This window comes from Macrobrachium nipponense, chromosome 2 (genome assembly GCF_015104395.2).
Source record: "Macrobrachium nipponense isolate FS-2020 chromosome 2, ASM1510439v2, whole genome shotgun sequence".
NCBI lineage: Eukaryota > Metazoa > Arthropoda > Malacostraca > Decapoda > Palaemonidae > Macrobrachium > Macrobrachium nipponense.
Window position 1 is genome coordinate 140,780,015 of NC_087201.1, and position 22,552 is coordinate 140,802,566.

Here is a 22,552-nt window from a genome sequence, read left to right on the forward strand (position 1 = left end):
TTTACTGTCTCTTCTTCTCTCCTCAATAATACCACGGCGCACGATAACTTAAAATCATTCATTCATTATTCCTAAACAATATAAACGCTACCTCTCTCTACCTCAAGTTAGCTGTGTATCACCGCAATGACGAATGATTTTGTTAATTATTTGTGCTAAGTTTTATTGTGAAAAGCTTTGTTCTTTCATTTACTATTTTGTTAATATTGTTCAACTCAAGGTCCAAAGAGTATAGGAGGTCTTGTCAGCGCTGACCCAAAATAAGCTGCGCTGGTCGAGAGCGTGACGTCAACTCAACCTCGCCTTAGCTACCAAGAGGAAGGTCCTTTATTAATCCAATGGACAACAGGAAATACTATACGTGTTTGCGGATGCTCTACATCTAGTTAAGCTTTTTAGAAATGATTCTCTTGACCATGGATTCATATTGCCGGATGGTACAGTTGCCTGGAAGTGTTCCATTACCCCGTCCATTTCTGTTTCATGATAATGGTCTGGTAACACAGCAATAAAGCCTGATTCTTGTAACGACGGATGTGAATGGTCGAGCTATTAGATGCAAATGGTCATATTTTCTAATCACTACTGTAGACAAAATGTTAATGATGTACGAATAATCGTTCACATTACCAGTGAACTGAGTCGATGTTAAACAAATAGAAAAATAGTATTGTAACAGAGCAATAAAAATAGCAATGGTGAAAATCATACTCAGTCCTTATTAACCATAATCGTCAACCTTTGTTCCATTCAGGTGTGGCTGTGCAGGCGTTTGCTGGGATCCTACTTTTGTACATGGTAGATCATTATTAGGTGTCAATTTCAGAACATCATTTGAATGGCAATACGCTTTGGATTTGCACAATCCGTCTATTTATAAAGCAATGAAATTATAAACCACAAATGCCAAGACCGATAAATATAATTTCATAAAGGTAATTATGATAACCATTGACAGGTTACGATATGGAAGGCTTTGGGGAAAAATTATAGACCACCAGATGTATAAAGGAACTAATGTATCCAGTGTGTCACTCATACTTGTTTTTTATTCGAGCCACTTCTCACCAGAGTAGCCTAGATGGAAATTTCTCTGGCCGGTATTTATAAAACTCGAGTCATCCGAGTAACAACACACCTTAACCACCCTGATGGTCCTTATATACCAACCCAAGAGTGGATAAAAAGGAATAGTTTGCAGTTGATAAGAGTTTTCATTTCAGCCTTTCGTCTCGTGGGATTCGTGACTGGATTTCTTGTCGCTTCAGTCTCGAATTTGTCGACTATTTATGATCCCGTGGATTTGTCAGTTCAGTGAATCCAAGATACATTTTTGCTATTTTTGCGTCCTTGTCCATAAAATTTTAATTGAACCTGAATTTGATTAGTTTTTTCTGTGTGAAAATGAGCACCAAACTAATCTTGAAAGGAAAACGTAGTTCAGTTGGCTACATCCACTATAATTGTTATTCATTCTTTTTTCATGTTTAACAAGCATTGTTCCTGATTCCAGTAATTGCAGCTTTATATTATCCTGACCCTTCCCTTCAGTGTCGATTTTTGCTTTCCTTATCGTTAGGATCAAATTAAATGAGAGTCCGTTTAACCAACGGCTCCCCCACCTCCCTCCATCCTCAGGTAGCCCTGCAACCTCCCAGGTCACTCCTCGTGAGATGTGGTGTGGAAAAATCAGTAATCCTAAAATTTCAACGGTCACATGACCATTCTTTCCCCTCTTTTACAAAGCTCTGGAACTGCAGTCTAATAAGTTCTCTTTGCCTTTGCTTAAAGGTCAACCCTTGATATTGTAATATCTTGTTTCTTGTTCTTGACTTTTTTGGGAGGGGGGTTTTGGTTTGGTCATAGCACCTAACTCATTCATTCTCCTCATGATTAGAAAGTAGCAGTACTTAGGTCTAACAGAATTTAGTGTTGCCCTTGACGTGGTAGTCAAAAGGCTTCTACAAATGATTAACCCGTTATTTATTTTTCTGAGTAAATTTGATTTGACTGGCATTTCACCAAGCTTAATTTTCCTTTCAAAGCAATGAAATCCGTTACAACCTATTATATATGTTCATAAGATGCAGATAAAGCTTTCTGACAGCTCAGGATATAATTGAGATGAAAGTGTTTTTCAAATTAAAGCAACAGAATGCACAAACTTTTTGTTCCTTCTTTTGGTGCTTTCCTGTCAATCATGAACAACTTAAGCAGGTCAACTCCAACCAAACCTACATATGAGAAGTGAAAGACGTTTTACATACACACACTGCACTGAAAGTAGTGTAGAGACCACGGGTAGGCCTATGTCTGACATCGGCATACCATGACTGAAACTGACATAATCTCTTTGTCTTCAGCCCTCGAAAATTTAGGCTGAGGCCAAAATTTAAATAATGTATGTCATTGGTTTTGATACTAAAAGGCCAGATTCTTCTGACCTTGGCCTAGGCCTACATCTTGAGCAGGATATTCATTGAATGACTCATTAACTTAGTCTAGGGTTCTATGTCCTTGATGATTTAATCTGAAGCCGCAATATATTTGATGTGTTTTAATAGAGACTAAACACTGTTCTACATTGAAGTCTCCAGGTATATATATAACTACTTACTGAAGAGCAAGCATCATTGAAGTCTCCAGAAATATGGATAACTACTTAACCCTTATTAGACAGGTAAATATATCAATATGCAGCTAATCAAGCTGGGTAAACTTTGAGGTGGGCCAGTTTACGAAACAATGGATCAATGGAAAGAGGAAGATATGCAGAAATATGCATTGAAGTCTCTGTGAATATAGATAACTAATTACTGGAAAGAAGCATTGAAGTCTTGAGGAATATAGATCAGTACTTACTAGAGAGAACCATTGAAGTCTCCAGGAATATGGATAACTACTTACTGGAGGCAGCATTGAAGTCGCCATGAATATGGATAACTACTTACTGGAGAGAAGCATTGAAGTCTCCATTAATGTAAATAACTACTTACAGGAGAGAAGCATTTAAGTCTCCAGGAATATGAATAACTACTTACTGGAGAAAAGCATTGAAGTCTCCAAGGATATGGATAACTACTTACCGGAGGCAGCATTGAAGGCTCCATGAATATGGATAACTACTTACTGGAGAGAAGCAATGAAGTCTCCATGAATGTAGAAAACTACTTACCAAGAGAAGCATTGAAGTCTCCAGGAATATGGATATCTACTTACTGGAGACAGCATTGAAGTCTTTAGGGAATGGATAACTGCTTACTGGAGACAATATTGTACTCTCCAGGAACAGAGATAACTATTTACTGGAGACAGCATTGAAGTCTCCAGGAACACAGATAACTACTTACTGGAGGCAGCATTGAATTCTCCAGGACTATGGATAACTACTTATTGGAGGCAGCATTAAAGTCTCCAGGGATATGGATAACAACTTACTGGATGGCAGCAGTTGAAGTCGCCAGGAACACAGATTAACGATTTACCGGAGGGACAGCCATTGCAGTCCTCCAGGACACAGATAACTACTTACTGGAAGCAGCATTGAATTCTCCAGGAGTATAGATAACTACTAACTGGAGGCAGCATTAAAGTCTCCAGGGATATGGGTAACAGCTTACTGGAGGCAGCATTGAATTCTCCAGGAGTATGGATAACTACTTATTGGAGGCAGCATTAAAGTCTACAGGGATATGGATAACAACTTACAGGAGGCAGCATTGAAGTCTCCAGGAACACAGATAACTACTTACTGGAGACAGCATTGAAGTCTCCTGGACACAGATAACTACTTACTGGAGGCAGCATTGATATATCCAGGAAAATAGATAACTACTTACTGGAAGCAGCATTGAAGTCTCCAGAGATGTAGATAACTACTTATTGGAGGCAGCATTGGAGTCTCCACGGATGTAGATAACTACTTACTGGAGGCAGCATTGGAGTCTCCAGGACACATTAACTGCTTACCTTAGGCAGCATTGGAGTCTCCATGATGTAGATAACTACTTACTGGAGGCAGCATTGGAGTCTCCAGGTCACAGATAACTACTTACTGGAGGCAGCATTGGAGTCTCCAGGACACATTAACTGCTTACCTTAGGCAGCATTGGAGTCTCCAGGTCACAGATAACTACTTGCTTGAGGCAGCATTGGAGTCTCCAGGTCACAGATAACTACTTACTGGAGGCAGCATTGGAGTCTCCAGGTCACAGATAACTACTTACTGGAGGCAGCATTGGAGTCTCCAGGGATGTAGATAACTACTTACTGGAGTCAGCATTGGAGTCTCCAGGTCACAGATAACTATTTACTGGAGGCAGCATTGGAGTCTCCAAGGATGTATACAACTACTCACTAAAGGCAGCATTGAAGTCTCCAGGGATGTAGATAACTACTTACTGGAGGCAGCATTGGAGTCTCCAGGGATGTAGATAACTACTTACTGGAGTCAGCATTGGAATCTCCAGATCACAGATAACTATTTACTGGAGGCAGCATTGGAGTCTCCAAGGATGTATACAACTACTCACTAAAGGCAGCATTGAAGTCTCCAGGGATGTAGATAACTACTTACTAGAGGCAGCATTGGAGTCACCAGGGATGTAGATAACTACTTACTGGAGGCAACATTGAAGTCTCCAGGAACACAGATAACTACTTACTGGAGGCAGCATTGGAGTCTCCTGGAACACAGATAACTACTTACTGGAGGCAGCATTGAAGTCTCCAGGAACACAGATAACTACTTACTGGAGGCAGCATTGGAGTCTCCAGGGATGTAGATAACTACATACTCTAGGCAGCATTGAAGTCTCCAGGGATGTAGATAACTACTTATTGGAGGCAGCATTGGAGTCTCCAGGACACAGATAACTACTTACTGAGGGCATCATTGAAGTCTCCAGGGATGTAGATAACTACTTATTGGAGGCAATATTGGAGTCTCCAGGACACAGATAACTACTTACTGGAGGCAGCACTGTAGTCTCCAGGGCACAGATAACTACTTACTGGAGGCAGCATTGAAGTCTCCAGGTCACAGATAACTACTTACTAGAGGCAGCATTGAAGTCTCCAGGTCACAGATAACTACTTACTAGAGGCAGCATTGGAGTCTCCAGGTCATGGATAACTACTTACTAGAGGCAGCATTGGAGTCTCCAGGTCACAGATAACTACTTACTGGAGGCAGCATTGGAGTCTCCAGGTCACAGATAACTACTTACTGGAGGCAGCATTGGAGTCTCCAGGTCACAGATAACTACTTACTGGAGGCAGCATTGGAGTCTCCAGGTCACAGATAACTACTTACTAGAGGCAGCATTGGAGTCTCCAGGACACAGATAACTACTTACTGGAGGCAGCATTGGAGTCTCCAGGACACAGATAATTACTTGCTGGAGGCAGCATTGGAGTCTCCAGGACACAGATAACTACTTGGTGGAGGCAGCATTGGAGTCTCCAGGTCACAGATAACTACTTACTAGAGGCAGCATTGGAGTCTCCAGGTCACAGATAACTACTTACTGGAGGCAGCATTGGAGTCTCCAGGTCACAGATAACTACTTACTAGAGGCAGCATTGGAGTCTCCTGGACACAGATAACTACTTACTGGAGGCAGCATTGGAGTCTCCAGGACACAGATAACTACTTAGTGGAGGCAGCATTGGAGTCTCCAGGTCACAGATAACTACTCACTGGAGGCAGCATTGGAGTCTCCAGGACACATTTAACTACTTACTGGAGAGAAGCATTAAAGTCTCCTGCTGGAGACTTCAATGCTGCCTCTAGTAAGTAGCTATCCTTATTTCTGTATACTTCAATGGTGCCTCCAGTAAACAATTATCTACATTCTTGGAGACTTTAATTTTTCTCTCTAGTAAGATGTTATCCATATTCCTTGAGAATGGGCTACAGTTAAGGCCTGAAAGTACTTAAATTTTAGTAAAATACTATATTAATACTCATAAGTAAACAATTTATACTCAGTAATCTTGTGGGTTTCTTTTTCCAATGTAAGGAATTTTATGAAAATGGAAATTTGACAAAAAAAAAAGCCCATATAGCTTCAATCAATCTGTATTGCTTGAGTCCTATAACAATGGCTAATACGAAATTATGGTTGTGAAAAACACTGAACATGACAATTGTGTATTACTACATAATTTTTAGATAGGTGCTATAAATTCATTTATGAAACCAGCTGATTTTGATAAAGAAAACTCATAATGATATAATTACAAAAAGCTTGGGTGTTTTACTTTTTCGCAATGATTATGACAAAGGACCAGCTCAAATGAGGGGAGAAATTTAGCCATTTAAGTTAAATGTAAAGAAATAAAATCAAAACCTGACCAATACTGAAAGCAAAAGCAATTCAATCCAGTCCAGTTCTTATTTCTATGTATCTACGCATTTAAGGTGCATCTTGATGCAAGGTCAAATTGCTAATTGTATACATATAAATATTCAGTATTAAAAGTGAAATACCTTACAAAGCCCTTAATTACATTACGCAGGGTAATTCCATTATAATTCCATTGTCAAGTGGATTTTTAACAACCGATGAATTCTTGAACTACCACCATAGTTGTCATGAACCCATATGAACCTAACCATTCTGCGAATGATCATCGTAGAGTTTACTTTCATAAAAATGAAAATACAATTGATGATTTCTTCTTGATTTTTTGTTAGGTCACATGTGGAGGGAAATTTTAAATATTGAACGAGATATTTGAAACAGTTAGTTTGACTTCAAAAACTTTTTTCACACCCTCACTAATATCGCTGTGTCGCCGTCCATGAAGAAACGGCAATATTGGTGAGGTGAATAGAATCGCTAGAGAAATGAAATTGAAGAAAAGTACAATGCTATATGCTTTGTCTAACTTGCTGAAAATGGCAAAATAAAAACTTGGCATGACGTATTCTCTAAATTACAGACTAAATCAGTTTGGGTTGGGGCACCTTTTTGGTTGCAAAAGTCAAATGGGAGCGTACGATCAGCACCCATCACCAGTTGCATTTAAACATCGTCTCAGAGGCCACCTTTTAGGAAAAGACAGCACACTTGTAAGCTCAAAGCGCAACGTTTAAAACTGCAACAGTGAAAATGTAAAATCCGCCTCATTTTCCCACGTCCCTGACAAGCAAGACGCATCATTCGAAGACGAAGGAAATTCCCTTCAGAAAAAAAATAGTATATCATCAATTTTATTTTGCTAACCAGTATTCAATAAGGATGATCAAAGTGATGACTTCAAAGACCAGGAAGTTGAAGAACAAACATGGGAAGATGCCATAGAAGATGGGTTTGCGATATGTTGGCGGGTTCATTGCTCGCAAGTTTCCACAACTGGAACATTTGGGAGCAAAAGTAACAGAGAGATGACACAAAGATTGGTGCCATAAGCTTTAGTGAGGGGGAACTAATGAAACCAAGTGTTTCTTGATCATTTGAAATGTTTGGATAAGATGTTTGATTCTCACCATGGGAAGAAAATGTTTTAACAGCCTTAAAAGGAGCGATAATTAAATTAGCGGATATAATTAGCAGTCACATCCAAATAACTTCACAAGTCGAAATATTTTGTTCCATGCCGTACAGTTTTTAGAATTCGAGATTTGAACAGACTCATAAGTAGTTCCAGGAAAGCGGTGCATAGGTTGAAAAGTTAGCGACATATGTGCAAAATGTGATTTTATGGAGATCTGTTAAATGTGTAATTTAGAAATATATTTATATTATTGTTTAGAATGTTCTTTAGATCTCGCTCATGATTATTCCATATATTAAAATATAGATTTTATTCTGACTATTATTTTCCTTCGGAAACAGATGATAGTATTTAATAACGGATAAAAAGAAGAAAGTAAATGTAGGTTTTCTATAATTTCAATGTTATTTGGCGAAAATGTTCTAATGATCTCTCTTATGATTATTCTTCTGAACATAGTGGAATGAAGAACCATCATCTGACTATTAATTTAACTATCGAATAGCTTAGAGTATTTAGAAAATAAAAAAAAGAGAAAGTAAAGGCAGGATTGCTATAGGTTAAGGGGCCTGACTGCGGTTATTGTGACGTCACGCACCTAGCTGTTTAATCCTGTACCCTAGTTTAAGCTGCGCATGACAAGACCTTATATTCTCTAGACCTTGGTTCAACTAGACCGTCCTCACTCGGCACACCGAGTACTGGCTCAATCAAGACTTTTCTTTTCTTTTTTTCTGTATGGCATTTGATTGTTTTCATATTCTATCATTACGTTCAATTTATTGTGAAATAACATTTTATTTTTTATGTGAATTGGTACTGCTTTTACGTACATATTATAGTAAAGATTTTACTGTCTCTTCTTCTCTCCTCAACAATACCACGACGCACGATAACTTAAAATTATTCATTCATTATTCCTAAAAAGATATAAACGCTCCCTCCCTCTACCTCCCGCAATGACGAATAATTTTGTTAATCATTTGTGCTAAATTTTTTTGTGAAAAGCTTTGTTCTTTCATTTACTATTTGTTAATATTGGTCAACTAGACCGTCTCACTCGGCGCACTGAACACTGGCTCAATTAAAACTTTTTTTTTTATTGCATTTGATTGTTTTCATACTTTATCATTACGTTAAATGTATTGAGAAATTACCTTTTTATGTAAATTGTTATTGCTTTTACATACATACAGTAATATTTTAACTCTCTCTTCTCCTTCTCCTTCTCTCCTCAACATATCAACGCTCCCCCGTGCAGTCTCAAGTCAGCTGGGCGTGACGTCACCGCGGTTACATACGATTTTTTATATCTTTTATGCCATATGTTATATTGAAAGCTAAATTTTATATTAAATGCTTTATACTTTAATGTATTTTGTCGAATATTGTTATCATTAAACTATATATTGTAAATGAAAAAATAAATTAATACCGTTTAACTTGTAAGACCCAGTAGGCCAACGAATACAAGTATAAACTAGATAATCAGTCAGTTCGAAGTACTAGCATTTGTTCGACAAACGATACAAAATTTTCTCGGAAATTTTGTTCGAAAAACGGAAAGTTCGATATAGGAACGTTCGACAAACGAGGTACACTGGATATTAAAAGTTCACTTATTTGTTATAATGAATTTTACCAGGAAACTGAACTTTTCTACCATAAAAATAATTATGATCTTTTTCTGGGATTTTTTTACCTGTGACTTTATTACATGGATTCGTTATAGTGAACTATACACAAAAATGCTTTACTTCCTGTTCGCCAACTTTTGTTTATTGCCTTATCTGTGATAAACAGTAGTTTGTCTTTTCTAACTGAACTATGGTAGTAACATCATTTGTTACTGCTTCAGTAACAAATGATGTCACTACCATAGTTCAGTTAGAAAAGACAAACTACTGTTTATCACAGATAAGGCAATAAACAAAAGTTGGCGAACAGGAAGTAAAGCATTTTTGTGTATAGTTCACTATAACGAATCCATGTAATAAAGTCACTGGTAAAAAAAAAAATCCCAGAAAAAGATCCTAATTATTTTTTTATAGTAGAAAAGTTTAGTTTTCTGGTAAAATTCATTATAACAAATTAAGTAAACTTTTAATATACAGTGGTACCTCGTTTGTCGAATGTTCCATATGTCGAACTTTCCGTTTTTCGAACAAAATTTTCGAGAAAATTTTGTATCGTTTGTCGAACAAATGCTAGTACTTCGAACTGACTGATTATCTAGTTTATACTTCCTTCTGTGCCTCCGTTCACTGGTAAAATATGGGCAGATGATTTGTTACAATAATATCATACGACAAAGCATAAGTAGGTGCGGCGGTAAGTCTCTAATGGTATGCATACCAACGGAGACTACTGCCACAGCTACTTATGCTTTGTATATATACTCTTATAAGACATCATCTGTCCATATTTTACCTGTGAATGGAGGCACAGAAGGAAATGCCCAGAAGTATAGGGTTGCAACGTTCAAATTGTGTTTTATGGGCCTTTTACCTTCATATATAATTATAAATATATATGTTTAATTTTAAATTACGAAAAAATTATAAATGTGATGATTATTCATACGAGCAAAGCAGCCACGAAGGAAAATTGAAGCACTGGAGATGCTACTTACTACCAAGACATGGTCACCACGTCTTGTACGACGAAAATACTTAGCATCTCTAGTGTTTCTGTTTTACTTCGAAGACTATATATATATATATATATATATATATATATATATATATATATACTATATTATATATATAGATATATATATATATAGATATATATATATATATATATATATATATATATATGTGTGTGTGTGTATCTATATATATATATAATATATAGGATTATATATATATATAGATATATATATATATATTAATATAATATATATATATATATATATATATATAAATAGATACATTATATATAAACATATATATATAATATGTATATATATATTATATATTATATATATATATATATATATATATATATATATATTATTAGATATTACATATTATTATATATATCATAGATATTATATACAATCAGTAAGTTATGGGTAATTTAAAAGCACCCAGAATTACAACTGCTTCAGCAGAGACCCGAGCTGAAAACGAAAGACTCCGAAATGAAGTTGTGGATAAGATCGGCGACTTTTATTCATTTTGTAATGACATCCAGGAGCATATCTCAAAGGATTATCGTATTGTTTGTGATAGTGATGATATTACATTTCTAAAACTGATGCAAAGGGCCGTTCCGTTATCCAATTTCTCCATTTGCAACATGTGAAATCGTCATTTGGGTTTTTGTATCTTAAATGCGTTGAGAAAAATGGAAAGGAAATACCTAAGACATATTTTTCTAAAGCTGGTTGTCTGCAAAAGAATAGCCTTCTCAGTAAATGGTCCCAGTTTGATAAAATTATGTCATGCATAACAGAGTATGAGTTCAAAGATGCAGACTATCTGAAAAGTGCAGTTTTTTAAAACCAGGAAATTGAGCCCATATGAGTTGTTCTGATTCGTCTCATTTTCAGTTTCTTCATTCTCAGTTACAGTTATTACTCACTCATCCAGAAGGCCGTCGCTTTGACAGAAATCTTTATGTTCTTGGTGCCGAAACTCCATAACATTTCACCAGCTGCATATAAAATGCTACGAAAGTCTGGTTCAGTTGTTTTACCTAGAGTGGAACTGTGAAAAAACTTCTCTCCTGTAGTCTACATGATAAAAACTTGGAGCAACTTTTTCAAAAACTTAAACCTCAGCAGCGTCTTGTCAACATTCTTTTTGATGAAGTGAAGCTCACAGAAACACTTAGGTACTCAGGTGGTCGTATGTTGGTTCACGCTCAAAATGGTTCTTGTGATACCGAAGTTCTCGCAACACATGCTTTAGTAATTGAAGTTGTCTGCCATTTTGGTGGCCCTAAATATATACTACGCATTTACCCTGTTGCAAAACTTAATTCAGATCAACTCAAGGAAATTCTGGTAGAAGCTCTAGTAGCGGTTTAGCGATGCTGGTGGTACTATAATTTCTTGTGTAGGTGATAATTGCAACACAAACGTTGCAGTTTATGGTAAATTAGGTGGTCCTGGTAAAGCTTTCATAAATGCTATAAATTCTCATGCTTTCCTTGTTTTCTTTTTGACTATGTTCATTCTTTCAAAAATGTAAGAAATAACTGGATAACCGTTCAGGATAAGGAACTTTCTTTCATAAAAGATGGAAAAACATATGTTGCACGATGGAAGGACATAGAAGCACTGTACGATGAAGACAGGAGAAACAGCATCCGTCTAACCAAGATCACATACACAGCTGTGTAACCCCAAAGCCTTTGCAGAGACAAAGCGTGCCTTTGTTTGTCAAATCTTCAATGACAAAACTGTTTGCTGCCCTTTCAACTCTAAAGGATAAACTTGGCATTAGCGAGGGCACCATCATTTTGTTAAGCTGATCACTGATTGGTTCCACATGATGAATGTGAAAGATCGGTATTCCGGTATTAACATGCGTGATGATTGTCGTCAACCATGGACCAATAATTGCACTACTTTCAAGAAACTTAATGAAACTTGTGATGTTATATTCCTCTTGTGCATGGTCAGGTGGTCGAGGTCAGACGCAAAAGCTCACAAAGCAAACTGCAGAGGCATTGGTGCTGTCTACAAGAGCCAACATTGAGGCTGCAGAGTGGCTATTAACTCAGTACAAGTTCACCTATGTGCTACCTGGTGTGTTTGCTGATGAGGCCCTTGAAAAGTTTCTTTGGCCAAGCCAGACAACGCAATGGGGGTAATTTCTACATTGACATTGTAGATATCAAGGCAGCTGCAGCAACCAAGAACCTCCATGCACTTTTGAAATACGAGTCTACGCCGCACCAGTCTAATGATGTTCCTTGTACCTCTAACATTTGCATTGATGATTATCACTTTGACAATCACTATTGCTGACACTGAAGACCTAGTTCAATCTAATGACAGTATCAAACATAAAATTATTTTTCTAGCTGGATATCTGGAACACAAATTTCGAGGTAATATTTTGAGTGTCGAAACTGAAGATAACGACGACCATCATATTAATTCAGAGTTTCTCACAAACTTAAGCAGAGGTGGACTAACTGTACCTCTACTCTCAACAGTGCATTTTGTACACTCAGCCTATAAACTTTTTTGATGAGTGCAAACTTGCATTGCTGCCGAGCTCATCTCAGCCAAACTTTATCTTGTAACGATAGTCCAATGGTTGCAATTCAAGGAGCATGCTTACTCTGTCAAACATTTTTTTGAAAGCATTTGTGCTAGACAACAGTGATAAAGAAAGACACCTTGGCTGCTTGAGAAGAAAAGAAAAACTATCTGCTAAAAACTAAACATGTACTAATGTTTGATTTATATTATGGAATGTTTTTTTCAATGATTTTGTTTCTAGAATAACTATATTGTTGCCTTAGACATGTTCCTGTTGTTTCTCCAGGCTTAACTGTTTATATATGGATTTAATTCAGTGAACAGGGTAACTTAAGGTGTGTTTTCCATTGCTTTAATTGACGAGAATATACAATATTCTGTATGATTTTGTGTTTTTTATGAGATTTGACCTTTAAATGACCTAGATTTGACCTTTAAATGACCTTCAGATGACATCGTAGGAGGTTAAAAGTATGACAAATGAACTCTTCGCCCTTCAAAACCCCTTAAGACACCAGAATGAACGGTTCTATCATGTATTTGACACAAATTGTGGGTGGGACCCAAGTTCCAACTTGGGACCCAAGTTCCAGATACCGAGCATAGAGGATACCAGTCCTTCTATTTAAGGGGTCTATGGCTGTAAATGACCAAGACCTGAGGTTACACAAAAGGGTCGGCCCGTCTGGACCGGAAAGGGTTAAATGTTAATAAAATGACAAGCTGACTAGCATGTGATGATGATTGAGATGACACCAAATTTAGAAAATTTTTTATTGTTTCAGTTGCAACTGAGCAAGAAACCAGTTATGCTGAGAGGTAATCGTAATAGAAAAAGTAAAGTAAGGTAAGGCAAGGGGACAAATGACATTCGGCTTATTTTGCATATGCACGGCCGTCGTGTTGAAAGTCTAGACATGAATATGTCGTGTGCAGAGCTTTCTCTCATGCCAATGAATTGTCTTTGCGGAGCTGAATTAAAGAATAAAGGTGTTCCCTATTCCTTCAACACAAAACACGCTGGGTTTTGTTTGATATAATAATCTTGAATATATAGCTTAGCCATATATAATTATTCACAGATACGGGCTTCATTTGTGAAATCAATGGTTTTACGATAGATAATACTGATCATTTTAGCATAAAAGACTTGTGCACTCGTCCATACTATCTTCACTGGCATTGTAATGTGCGAAAGCACAAATTCTAATGGTAGTTGAGAGGAAAGTGCTGTGAGTTCTAATTTTATATCTTTTATTATTGCTGTAAATTGTATGTAATAGGCGGAAGGTCGCCAGGTTAATACCATTCACGGTCCTGAGAAATAGCTCACCTACTATAGCTACCAATTATGAAAATGGATTATTTCACGTTGTTAGATTTCAGCTGAGCATTGAAATTTCTCTCGATTGCTCTGCATATTGCAGTGTCACTTTCAGCGGAATTTTGACCGGTCACTTAAGAGAAATTGCATCGCCCTGCTCTGAATTTATCTGTATATGATGTGACGCTTCTAGAAGTGAGTCGTCAAACCCAAACAGTTAACGTTTTCCGAATTTTGCTTGTGCGTTTGTCCAAATTGAGCCGAGTTGAATATAGAATTTAGGCCAAAGGCCAAGCACTGGGACCTATGAGGTCATTCAGCGCTGAAACGGAAATTGACAGTAAAAGGTTTGAAAGGTGTAACAGGAGGAAAACCTCGCAGTTGCACTATGAATCAAGTGTTAGAAAGTAAGATGAAGAAAGAAAATATGAAAGGAGGTACAGTAAAAGGAACAAAAGTGGTTGCAGGCTACGGGGCCAAAGGCACGCTGCAAAGAACCTTAAGTAATGCTTACAGTGCACCGCATAAGGTACACTGATGGCACTAGCCCCCTTCGGGAGTTTGCCCAAATTATACAGGAGCTCGAAAGGCTCGCAATGGAAGCGTGAGTGTGATTTGAGAAGTGCACTTATTATTATTATTATTTTTTTTTTTTTTTTTGTGCTATCAACACGTCTCCAATCGACTGGGTTGGTATTTATAGTGTGGGGTTCCGGGTTGCATCCTGCCTCCTTAGGAGTCCATCACTTTTCTTACTATGTGTGCCGTTTCTAGGATCAACACTCTTTCTGGCATTGACGTCCTGGAGCTACTTCAGCCTCCTTAGTTTTTTTCTAGATTCCTTTTCAGGGATCTTGGGATCGTGCCTAGTGCTCCTATGATTATGGGTACGATTTCCACTGGCATATCCCATATCCTTCTTATTTCTATTTTCAGATCTTGATACTTATCCATTTTTTCCCTTTCTTTCTCTTCAACTCTGGTGTCCCATGGTATTGCGACATCAATGAGTGATACTTTCTTCTTGACTTTGTCAATCAACGTCACGTCTGGTCTGGTTTTTGCACGTATCACCCTATCCGTTCTGATACCATAGTCCCAGAGGATCTTTGCGTGATCGTTTTCTAGCACTCCCTCAGGTTGGTGCTCGTACCATTATTACTGCAAGGTAGCTGATGTTTCTTGCACAGGCTCCAGTGGAGGGCTTTTGCCACTGAATCATGCCTCTTTTTGTACTGGTTTTGTGCAAGTGCCGGGCATTCACTTGCTTCTATGCGGTTTATGGTTTCATTTTCATATTGCACTTCCTACATATGGGAGAGATGTTATTTCCGCTATCGTTCTTTGAACATATCTGGTTCTTAGGGCCTGATCTTGTGCCGTGTTATCATTCCTTCAGTTTCCTTCTTTAGCTCTCCCCTCTGTAGCCATTGCCAATTGTCATCGCTGGCTAGTTCTTTAGTCTGTCTCATGTATTGTCCGTGCATTGGTTTGTTGTGCCAGTCTCTGTTCTGTCTGTCTTTCTCCTGTCTCTGTATATTTCTGGGTCTTAGTCTAACTTTTATTAGTCCTTCTTCCCATGCACTCTTTAGCCACTCGTCTTCACTGGTTTTCAGATATTGCCCCAGTGCTCTGTTTTCAATGTTGACGCAGTCCTCTATACTTAGTAGTCCTCTCCCTCCTCCTTTCGTGTTATGTATAGTCTGTCGTATTTGCTCTTGGGTGTAGTGCTTTGTGTATTGTCATATGTTTCCTGGTTTTCTGATCTATGCTGCGGAGTTCTCCTTATTATTATTATTATTATTATTATTATTATTATATTCAGAAGATGAACCCTATTCGTGTGCAACAAGACTACTGGGGCCATTAATTTGAAGTTCAAGCTTTCAAAGAATATAGTGTTCATGGTGTATACATCACCCACCATGAGATATAGAGCCAAATTACACGCACGCAACTGGATTGTGTAGTGGGTTTTATTGTGGATTTGGTCGTAACTGCAGCTGAAAGGCCTCGTTAGGTCATACATGTATTCCTGTCGTGAGCATATCAAGCCCAATTTTTAAAATACCAAATGCATTTTGTGGATGCATCCTTCGAGGTGGGGGACATGTCCTGAGTAGATCAGTGAGTGGATATGTCAAAGTAGATATGTCAAAATATGCCTCTCCTTATGCTTATGTATAAAGGCGATATATTCTGTCAACATCATAATCCCAGTTGTCTTCCATTTTGTACTTCTACCAAAATCTGGTCGTGATTTTTGCGTCCTTTTACCAAATGTACACACAAGTTTCATGTGCAGGTACCTGCTACACCTATCTGTCTGAATGACCCTTTTCTGAAGAGAATAAGCTTTTATAATAGTTATTATAGTCAGTGATTAATAAATGACCAATTTTCCTGATTATTTCTTCAGTCTTTTGCATATCAAAATCAATAATATATTATTTCAATATGTCAGTATAGTCTTACATCACTTTTTGACTTTTCTCCTTACCGACAGATGTCACCAGTGGCGACGTAAGTTCTGCTGCCCTACTGAAGAGTCCTTCTTTGACTGCTAATCTGGAGAGAAAAGTGAAACGGACGCTTGTGATTGGCTAAACATCTGCAAAAGCCGGTTGTCCGAAGGGATAGTGAGACCCATTTTTAGATGAGTAAGTCATTTGCTTGTTTTCTTTGGTGTGTGCAGTGTTTGTGATTTTAGGAAGTGAAGACGTCCGAGGTTATAAGGTAATAATGCCCTGGTTTACTATTATTTGCATATTTAAGGATTAATTTAAAGTGTTGACGACGATGGTCACGAAAATTTGTGATTTTGGTGAAAAGTTACTCGTAGGTCTTCAACGCAAGAGGCCTGTAGGAAGATGTGCTTCAAGTTTTTATATATTACACTTTGTTCAGGATTTGAAATTGGGATTTTTGGTAAAAAATTAATCTGTTCAATAAGAGATCTGAATGAATGTGTAATTAAAATATTTAGGGGTTCCTTCAGTATTTCATAGTGCTTTGGTTTAAGCTTTGAAATTATTAATGGGGAAAAATTAGTCTTGGTTCTGCGATGCAAGCAGCCTTAAGGTGTAATTTGTGTACTTACGGATTCCTCTAGTCTTTCGTTACCTGCTCAGATTAATGTATTGAAATTAGTGTTGGTGAAAAATTGTGTACATTGTAACTCAAATATTTGGCTTTTTTTAGAATTTCATTACCTGGGTTGCTCGCTTAAATGCTTTTGATAGGATATGAAGTCTCCAAGGCGAGAGGCCTGGGAGGAAGATATGGCGTAAATATTGAAGAGTTTTTGTTGAATCTTTTGTCTGTTCAGGTTAAAGCTTTGAAATAAGTGGTGAAAAGTGTGTTTTTTGTAGAATTTTATTTATTACCTGCTTAGGTTAAAGCTTTTATAAGAGTTTTTCGATAAATTAATCATGGATTGCCTTTGCTATAGACGCCTAGAGGAAAAAATAAAAACCTTGAGGTTCCGATACAATTTTATTGAGTGTGTAGATTAAACCTTGGAAATAATTGCTGCAAGGCTAAAACAAAATTATTTGAGCGTAGCCAGTGGTATGGGCCTAGTTTATTTATATCTAGGTGTTCACTACAGTTTCATTACTCCAGTGCATTTTGAACTTGCAGTCTAATTTTGAGATCATAAGCAAGACAAGAATTGCGCAAAATACCTTGGGTATGTAGAACATTTTCGGCATGCAGATAGCTTTAAATTATTCAGCTGGAGAAGCAATGGAATATCGGTTCATTTGTAGATCATGGACTTGGTTGTGTGCAAACTGAAGATTAACCAAAGTAGGAATTTGTTATTAAAATTGCACAAATTGAATGAAAAATGCAAATCAAGGTAGAGTAACTTAATTAAAATACTTGATACTGATAATCAATCAAAATTCAATAACTAAGTGTACTAACTTTATAAAACATCTGAGTAACAGATCAAATGTCATGTAGAAAAAATGGCAATCCCCTATGATATATAAAAATGAAATGCCAATTATTAACTATTCTGTAAAACTCATGGGCCACCATATTTGTTGTAGTTAACTGGGTTTAAAACGGCCAAATTAGTAAGTAATTGAGTTTTGCTGGGTGACCATGAACTCGGTCTGGTGTACTTACCTTGCGACGAAGAAATTGTCATAAAGAAATACACCACTGAAATATTTCAAGGTTAAATTTGTGCAAGATGTTTCGGTGAGAATCTGCAAAATATTGTACTTAGTCAAAATAGCTAAGAGCTCTAGCAAACTGAAATTGGCAGAGACCAACTTCACTACTACCGGCGTAGTTTAGTTTGAACAGAATTACATAACTTTTCCTCGCTTTTATGAAGTTAAAGGAGTTTTTTTTTCTGATTCTGAAATTAAAGGCTCTGAATCAACCTAAATCATAATGGGAATGTCTTGATTAAAGGATAAGTTTGGCAGGTAGATTTATGCGAGAAAACAAGTATGTGAAGTGGGAGCTTTGAACCAATGACCGAAGGTTGACGCCCAATACCAACCCTCCAGTTGTATGGAATATCTAGTTAGACTTTGCCTTAGTGGGATGGGGATAGAGGAGGTATGTGGAGTTAATTGAAATGTTAATGAGTGAATTTTTTCCTAAGGGGGCCCCCCCAAAAAAAAAACGCGTCTGAAATTCACTCTTACGTTTTAGATAAGGTTTTGGGAATTAATGAATTTACAGTTTCTCTTACCTAAGAACTGGAAATCTTTTAACCACTAAGATTTTAGGAATATACTTAGCAATTTACCTTGATTTGAAATAATTTGCTGTCCGTACAGAAATGAATCTGGAACTTTTTCCCCAAATATTAGTTTATACTTATTGAACTTAGAAACTTTTTTTTTTATTAAGCAAAAGGAGCTATTGAAAGTGCTACTGAGAAGAAAACTTGTTACCCATAAGAACTTGAATAAGGTAAAATCTAATGAAAAGATTGATCTAGCAATAGTATGCCATATAAAGTATTTTCGGGTGATAGTTTTTAATTTTTGGAAGGAATGTTACTCAACTGGTAACTGCATCTACCATTTTATGATCCCTTCATACTTTGTGGTGCATGAAAAAAATAAAAATCCTTGATTAAGATGTACCCCGATTTCACGACTTTTGATAAGTTTATTTATTAAATGATTATACTTGCACTAGTATATTACTTGAATGTTCAAGTATCTCTCATTGATTTATAGGTAAATTTTCACTGTAATTCCGTAGATTTGCGATAGCTTTTTGTATGCTCTCCGTATGAAGTATATCAATATCAGGAACGGGTATATGGCAGTACTTGAATACTCTCGTAGAATATTTGTGCATTGTCCTAGCTTTTGCCATAAAGAGCAAAAGACCATTCTGATTATGCTATTTAATTTGGTAGACGCTTAATTGGAAGTTTTTTTTAATTTGTTCTTGCTACTCTTAAGCTGAAAAGTAAGTTTTGTTTCTATATTGGTAAGTAGTCGGTTCTTTACCTAGATAATTTTCAGGTCTGTAGAACATAGTAATTGTACTTTGTACACTTTGAAGAGTGATCTTGAATAAAATTGTAGAATTTCCAAAAAGGCTGAGTTCTGAAAACTATTCTCTTATGTTAACCAAAAAGATTAGCACAGCAAGTTACCGAAATGAGTGATTTACAAACTTACCCGGCAATACTTAGCTTGCTTTACTAATATAGTCTCCTCGAAGTTAACAGCATTTTATCGCCTCATTGTGCATGGCTATATGGCCGACAGAAGCGCTCGAGATTTGATAATTCATTTAATGTTTATGCCTTCATTCTAGTACGTATTTCCTAATTACTACATGTTACTCGATTATTTAGTGTAGGATCTATAGATATATTGTTCAAATTATAGATATATTGTTCAAATTTTGGTGAAGTTTTTAGATGGCTGGATCTACATAACTGGTGACTGAATCTTGTTATAAACTACTACAGATGTTACTCTAGTATGTGGTAGCTTGGTTGGCTACTAATAAACTTTGTATGAAGATAGGAGCTGACATTTAGAGGTTAGACAGCACTGTCTTAATAGAAATGAAGTAAATTAAAGATGTGGAGTTATATTCTCTAATAGACTATGAACTGCAGGCATGGCCTTAGTTTTGTCAAATCGTCATTTGTAAGACTAGAGAGCATTTGGAAGCTTGGTATTCAGAAATTCCACCAGAGGAAGGATAATTGGTAGTAACCCAAGGTTTAACATTTTAGCATAACGTAGGGGCAGACTAGGTGATTGTGAGTGAATTGTCATTTTATCAGTGAAAGCTCATTAAATATATTCTTACAGGAAATTGCATCCACCACAGCAATCTCACATGGGACTAGAACAGCTTACAAGATACTGTCACAGCTTTTAACGATGGTCACCCGGTATCCTCCAAGGCCAAGAGACGATTGTTACCAAAAGAAACTTATTGTAAGAATTTGTCGTCTTGGAGGAATATGAAATGCCTAGAATTTGAGGTAAGAAGTAAAGGTCGAGATGCAATCAGTCTTTAGATAATTACTTGGAATTTCCTATTTATTGCATGCATTTTAAGACTAGGATGCCATCTGAAGTTACTTATTTTAGCAACTGGGAAATTATTCATTTGGAGATGAACTGTTTTTAAAAAGCCTTTAACTGTATGGGTTTAGGTATGTTATTACTCCTGCGACTATTAGTAATTCTCTTCCATTCTTTTATTGTAATTTAGGTCAGCACATTATTGCAAGAGTGGCTTAATTATTCACTTGTTAATTATGCAGATTTTTATGAGTAAAGATAAAAATGGTAACATCACCATGCGGTGCATTGTTGGATAGTTTTAATGAAACTAAATTTATGCATGTTGTTCCAGATATTCCCAGTTAATGTTGATTAAACCTTTTAAATTGAGCATTTAACTGAGAAAACTTGTTAGAGCTAGTTTTAAAAAAATTAGCAAATTTTAGACATACAATTAATTCATATGCTAGATTTTAGCACATCAGTTTCCAATACAATTAATTCATATGCCAGATTTTAGCACATCAGTTTCCGAAAAGTGATTGTTTAGTCCTAGTGTAAAACAAATATTTAGGTCAAGGGGGTAGTAGCTGGTTTCTAGTTTTTGTCCCGTAAGTATATGATTATAATTACCCTGTAGAAAGAGGTAAATGGTGGCTATCCCAACACTTTATGGTCCTACCATATGACTATAGCCAAGTAAATGGTTTGATTTAAAGCTGTATAACGATTTTGTATGTGCTTGAAACTAATCAATTTGGAGACAGTATGTTATGAGCAAATTTAGCAAAATTAGAGAAACTCGGGTCCTTTACAAAAGTAATAAAGGGATGATTGAGGAATTTACAATTAACATTAGATTTTCAAGGTTATTAGTGGAGGGGTTAACTAGGTTATTTATTGGAATAAGGTTATTAAAATTGCAATGTGATATTTTTGGGGGGTTTGCAGAACACTTATTTTGCATTCACTGAGGTTTTGAAAAATTTGTAGTTTTATTTTTACTTGTGCCTAGAATTCTGGTTTAAGGGGATTTTTAACTTTTGATAAGTCCGGGATATATAAAATGGTAAAATTAAACCGGCTTTTCAAAAAAAAAAAAAAAAAAATTAAGCAAATTTTGAATTCTTTTTATTGCAGGATTCATTTGAAATGGCGTAGTCTCCTATTGGGAGAATCTTCAAGACTGCAGAGGTAACTCGATGAAATCAGAAGTTCACAGAAGAAATCTAAGAAAACATTTGAAAAAAAAGATTCCCCTGGAGGAAAGTGTAGGTTTCATTTTTGAGTACTAGTTTATTTTGGTTGCAGTGTTTTATTGTAGGTCTCAAACGTAAATTACGGTTAGGAGGACATGATTTCAAGCATAGAAAAGGCATGTAATTGTTTAAGCATCTTTATACATATTCTTTTCGGGGCGTACCTAGTTCAGGAGTCATTAAATTTAATTAAATCTGAAAAATAATCTACCGACGCCTAAGTTTTCTTTTTCAAATTATTGCCCTAAATTTTTAAGAGTGGACTTTATTGGACTTGTAATGCATAAATACTAAATGAGAAATTTGGGGCAATATTTTAATTGTTCTATTTTATATAAGTTAATGGAAGTCGTTAATATTTAAACTTAGGTGTTCAGGTTATGAACAGCAGAAATTAAGGTCACCAGAATTTTAATTTTACTTGAAACTTTTGCCGGCATATTTTTGGCGTGAGGCACAAATGTAATAATCAGTTAAGTCAAAATGTTAAATTTTGGCGAGCAATCTATTAACACTGCCGAACATATTGTTTTCATGACCAGTCAACATTGCTTCATATAGTAGGGCAGTTAGGTTTCATGGCTAGTCAACATTGACTTATATAGTAAGGGTAACCCCGTTAGGTTTCATGATCAGGCAACATTGCCTAATATTGTAAGGGTAGTACGGTTTCATGGAGGATGTAAAGTTTTCTGTATAATATTGTGAAAATTCTTAGCTGAAAGATTGT

General features: G+C 36.4%; 1 long non-coding RNA gene across 1 annotated transcript; it reads left to right on the forward strand.

Moving 5' to 3' along the window:
- Positions 1-16,670: 16,670 nt before the first annotated feature.
- LOC135221532 (uncharacterized) lies at positions 16,671-21,966 on the forward strand. Its single transcript, XR_010316007.1, has 3 exons — positions 16,671-16,784; positions 20,363-20,538; positions 21,704-21,966. It is a non-coding gene; the product is annotated as an uncharacterized LOC135221532 (long non-coding RNA).
- The last annotated feature ends 586 nt before the right edge of the window (positions 21,967-22,552 follow it).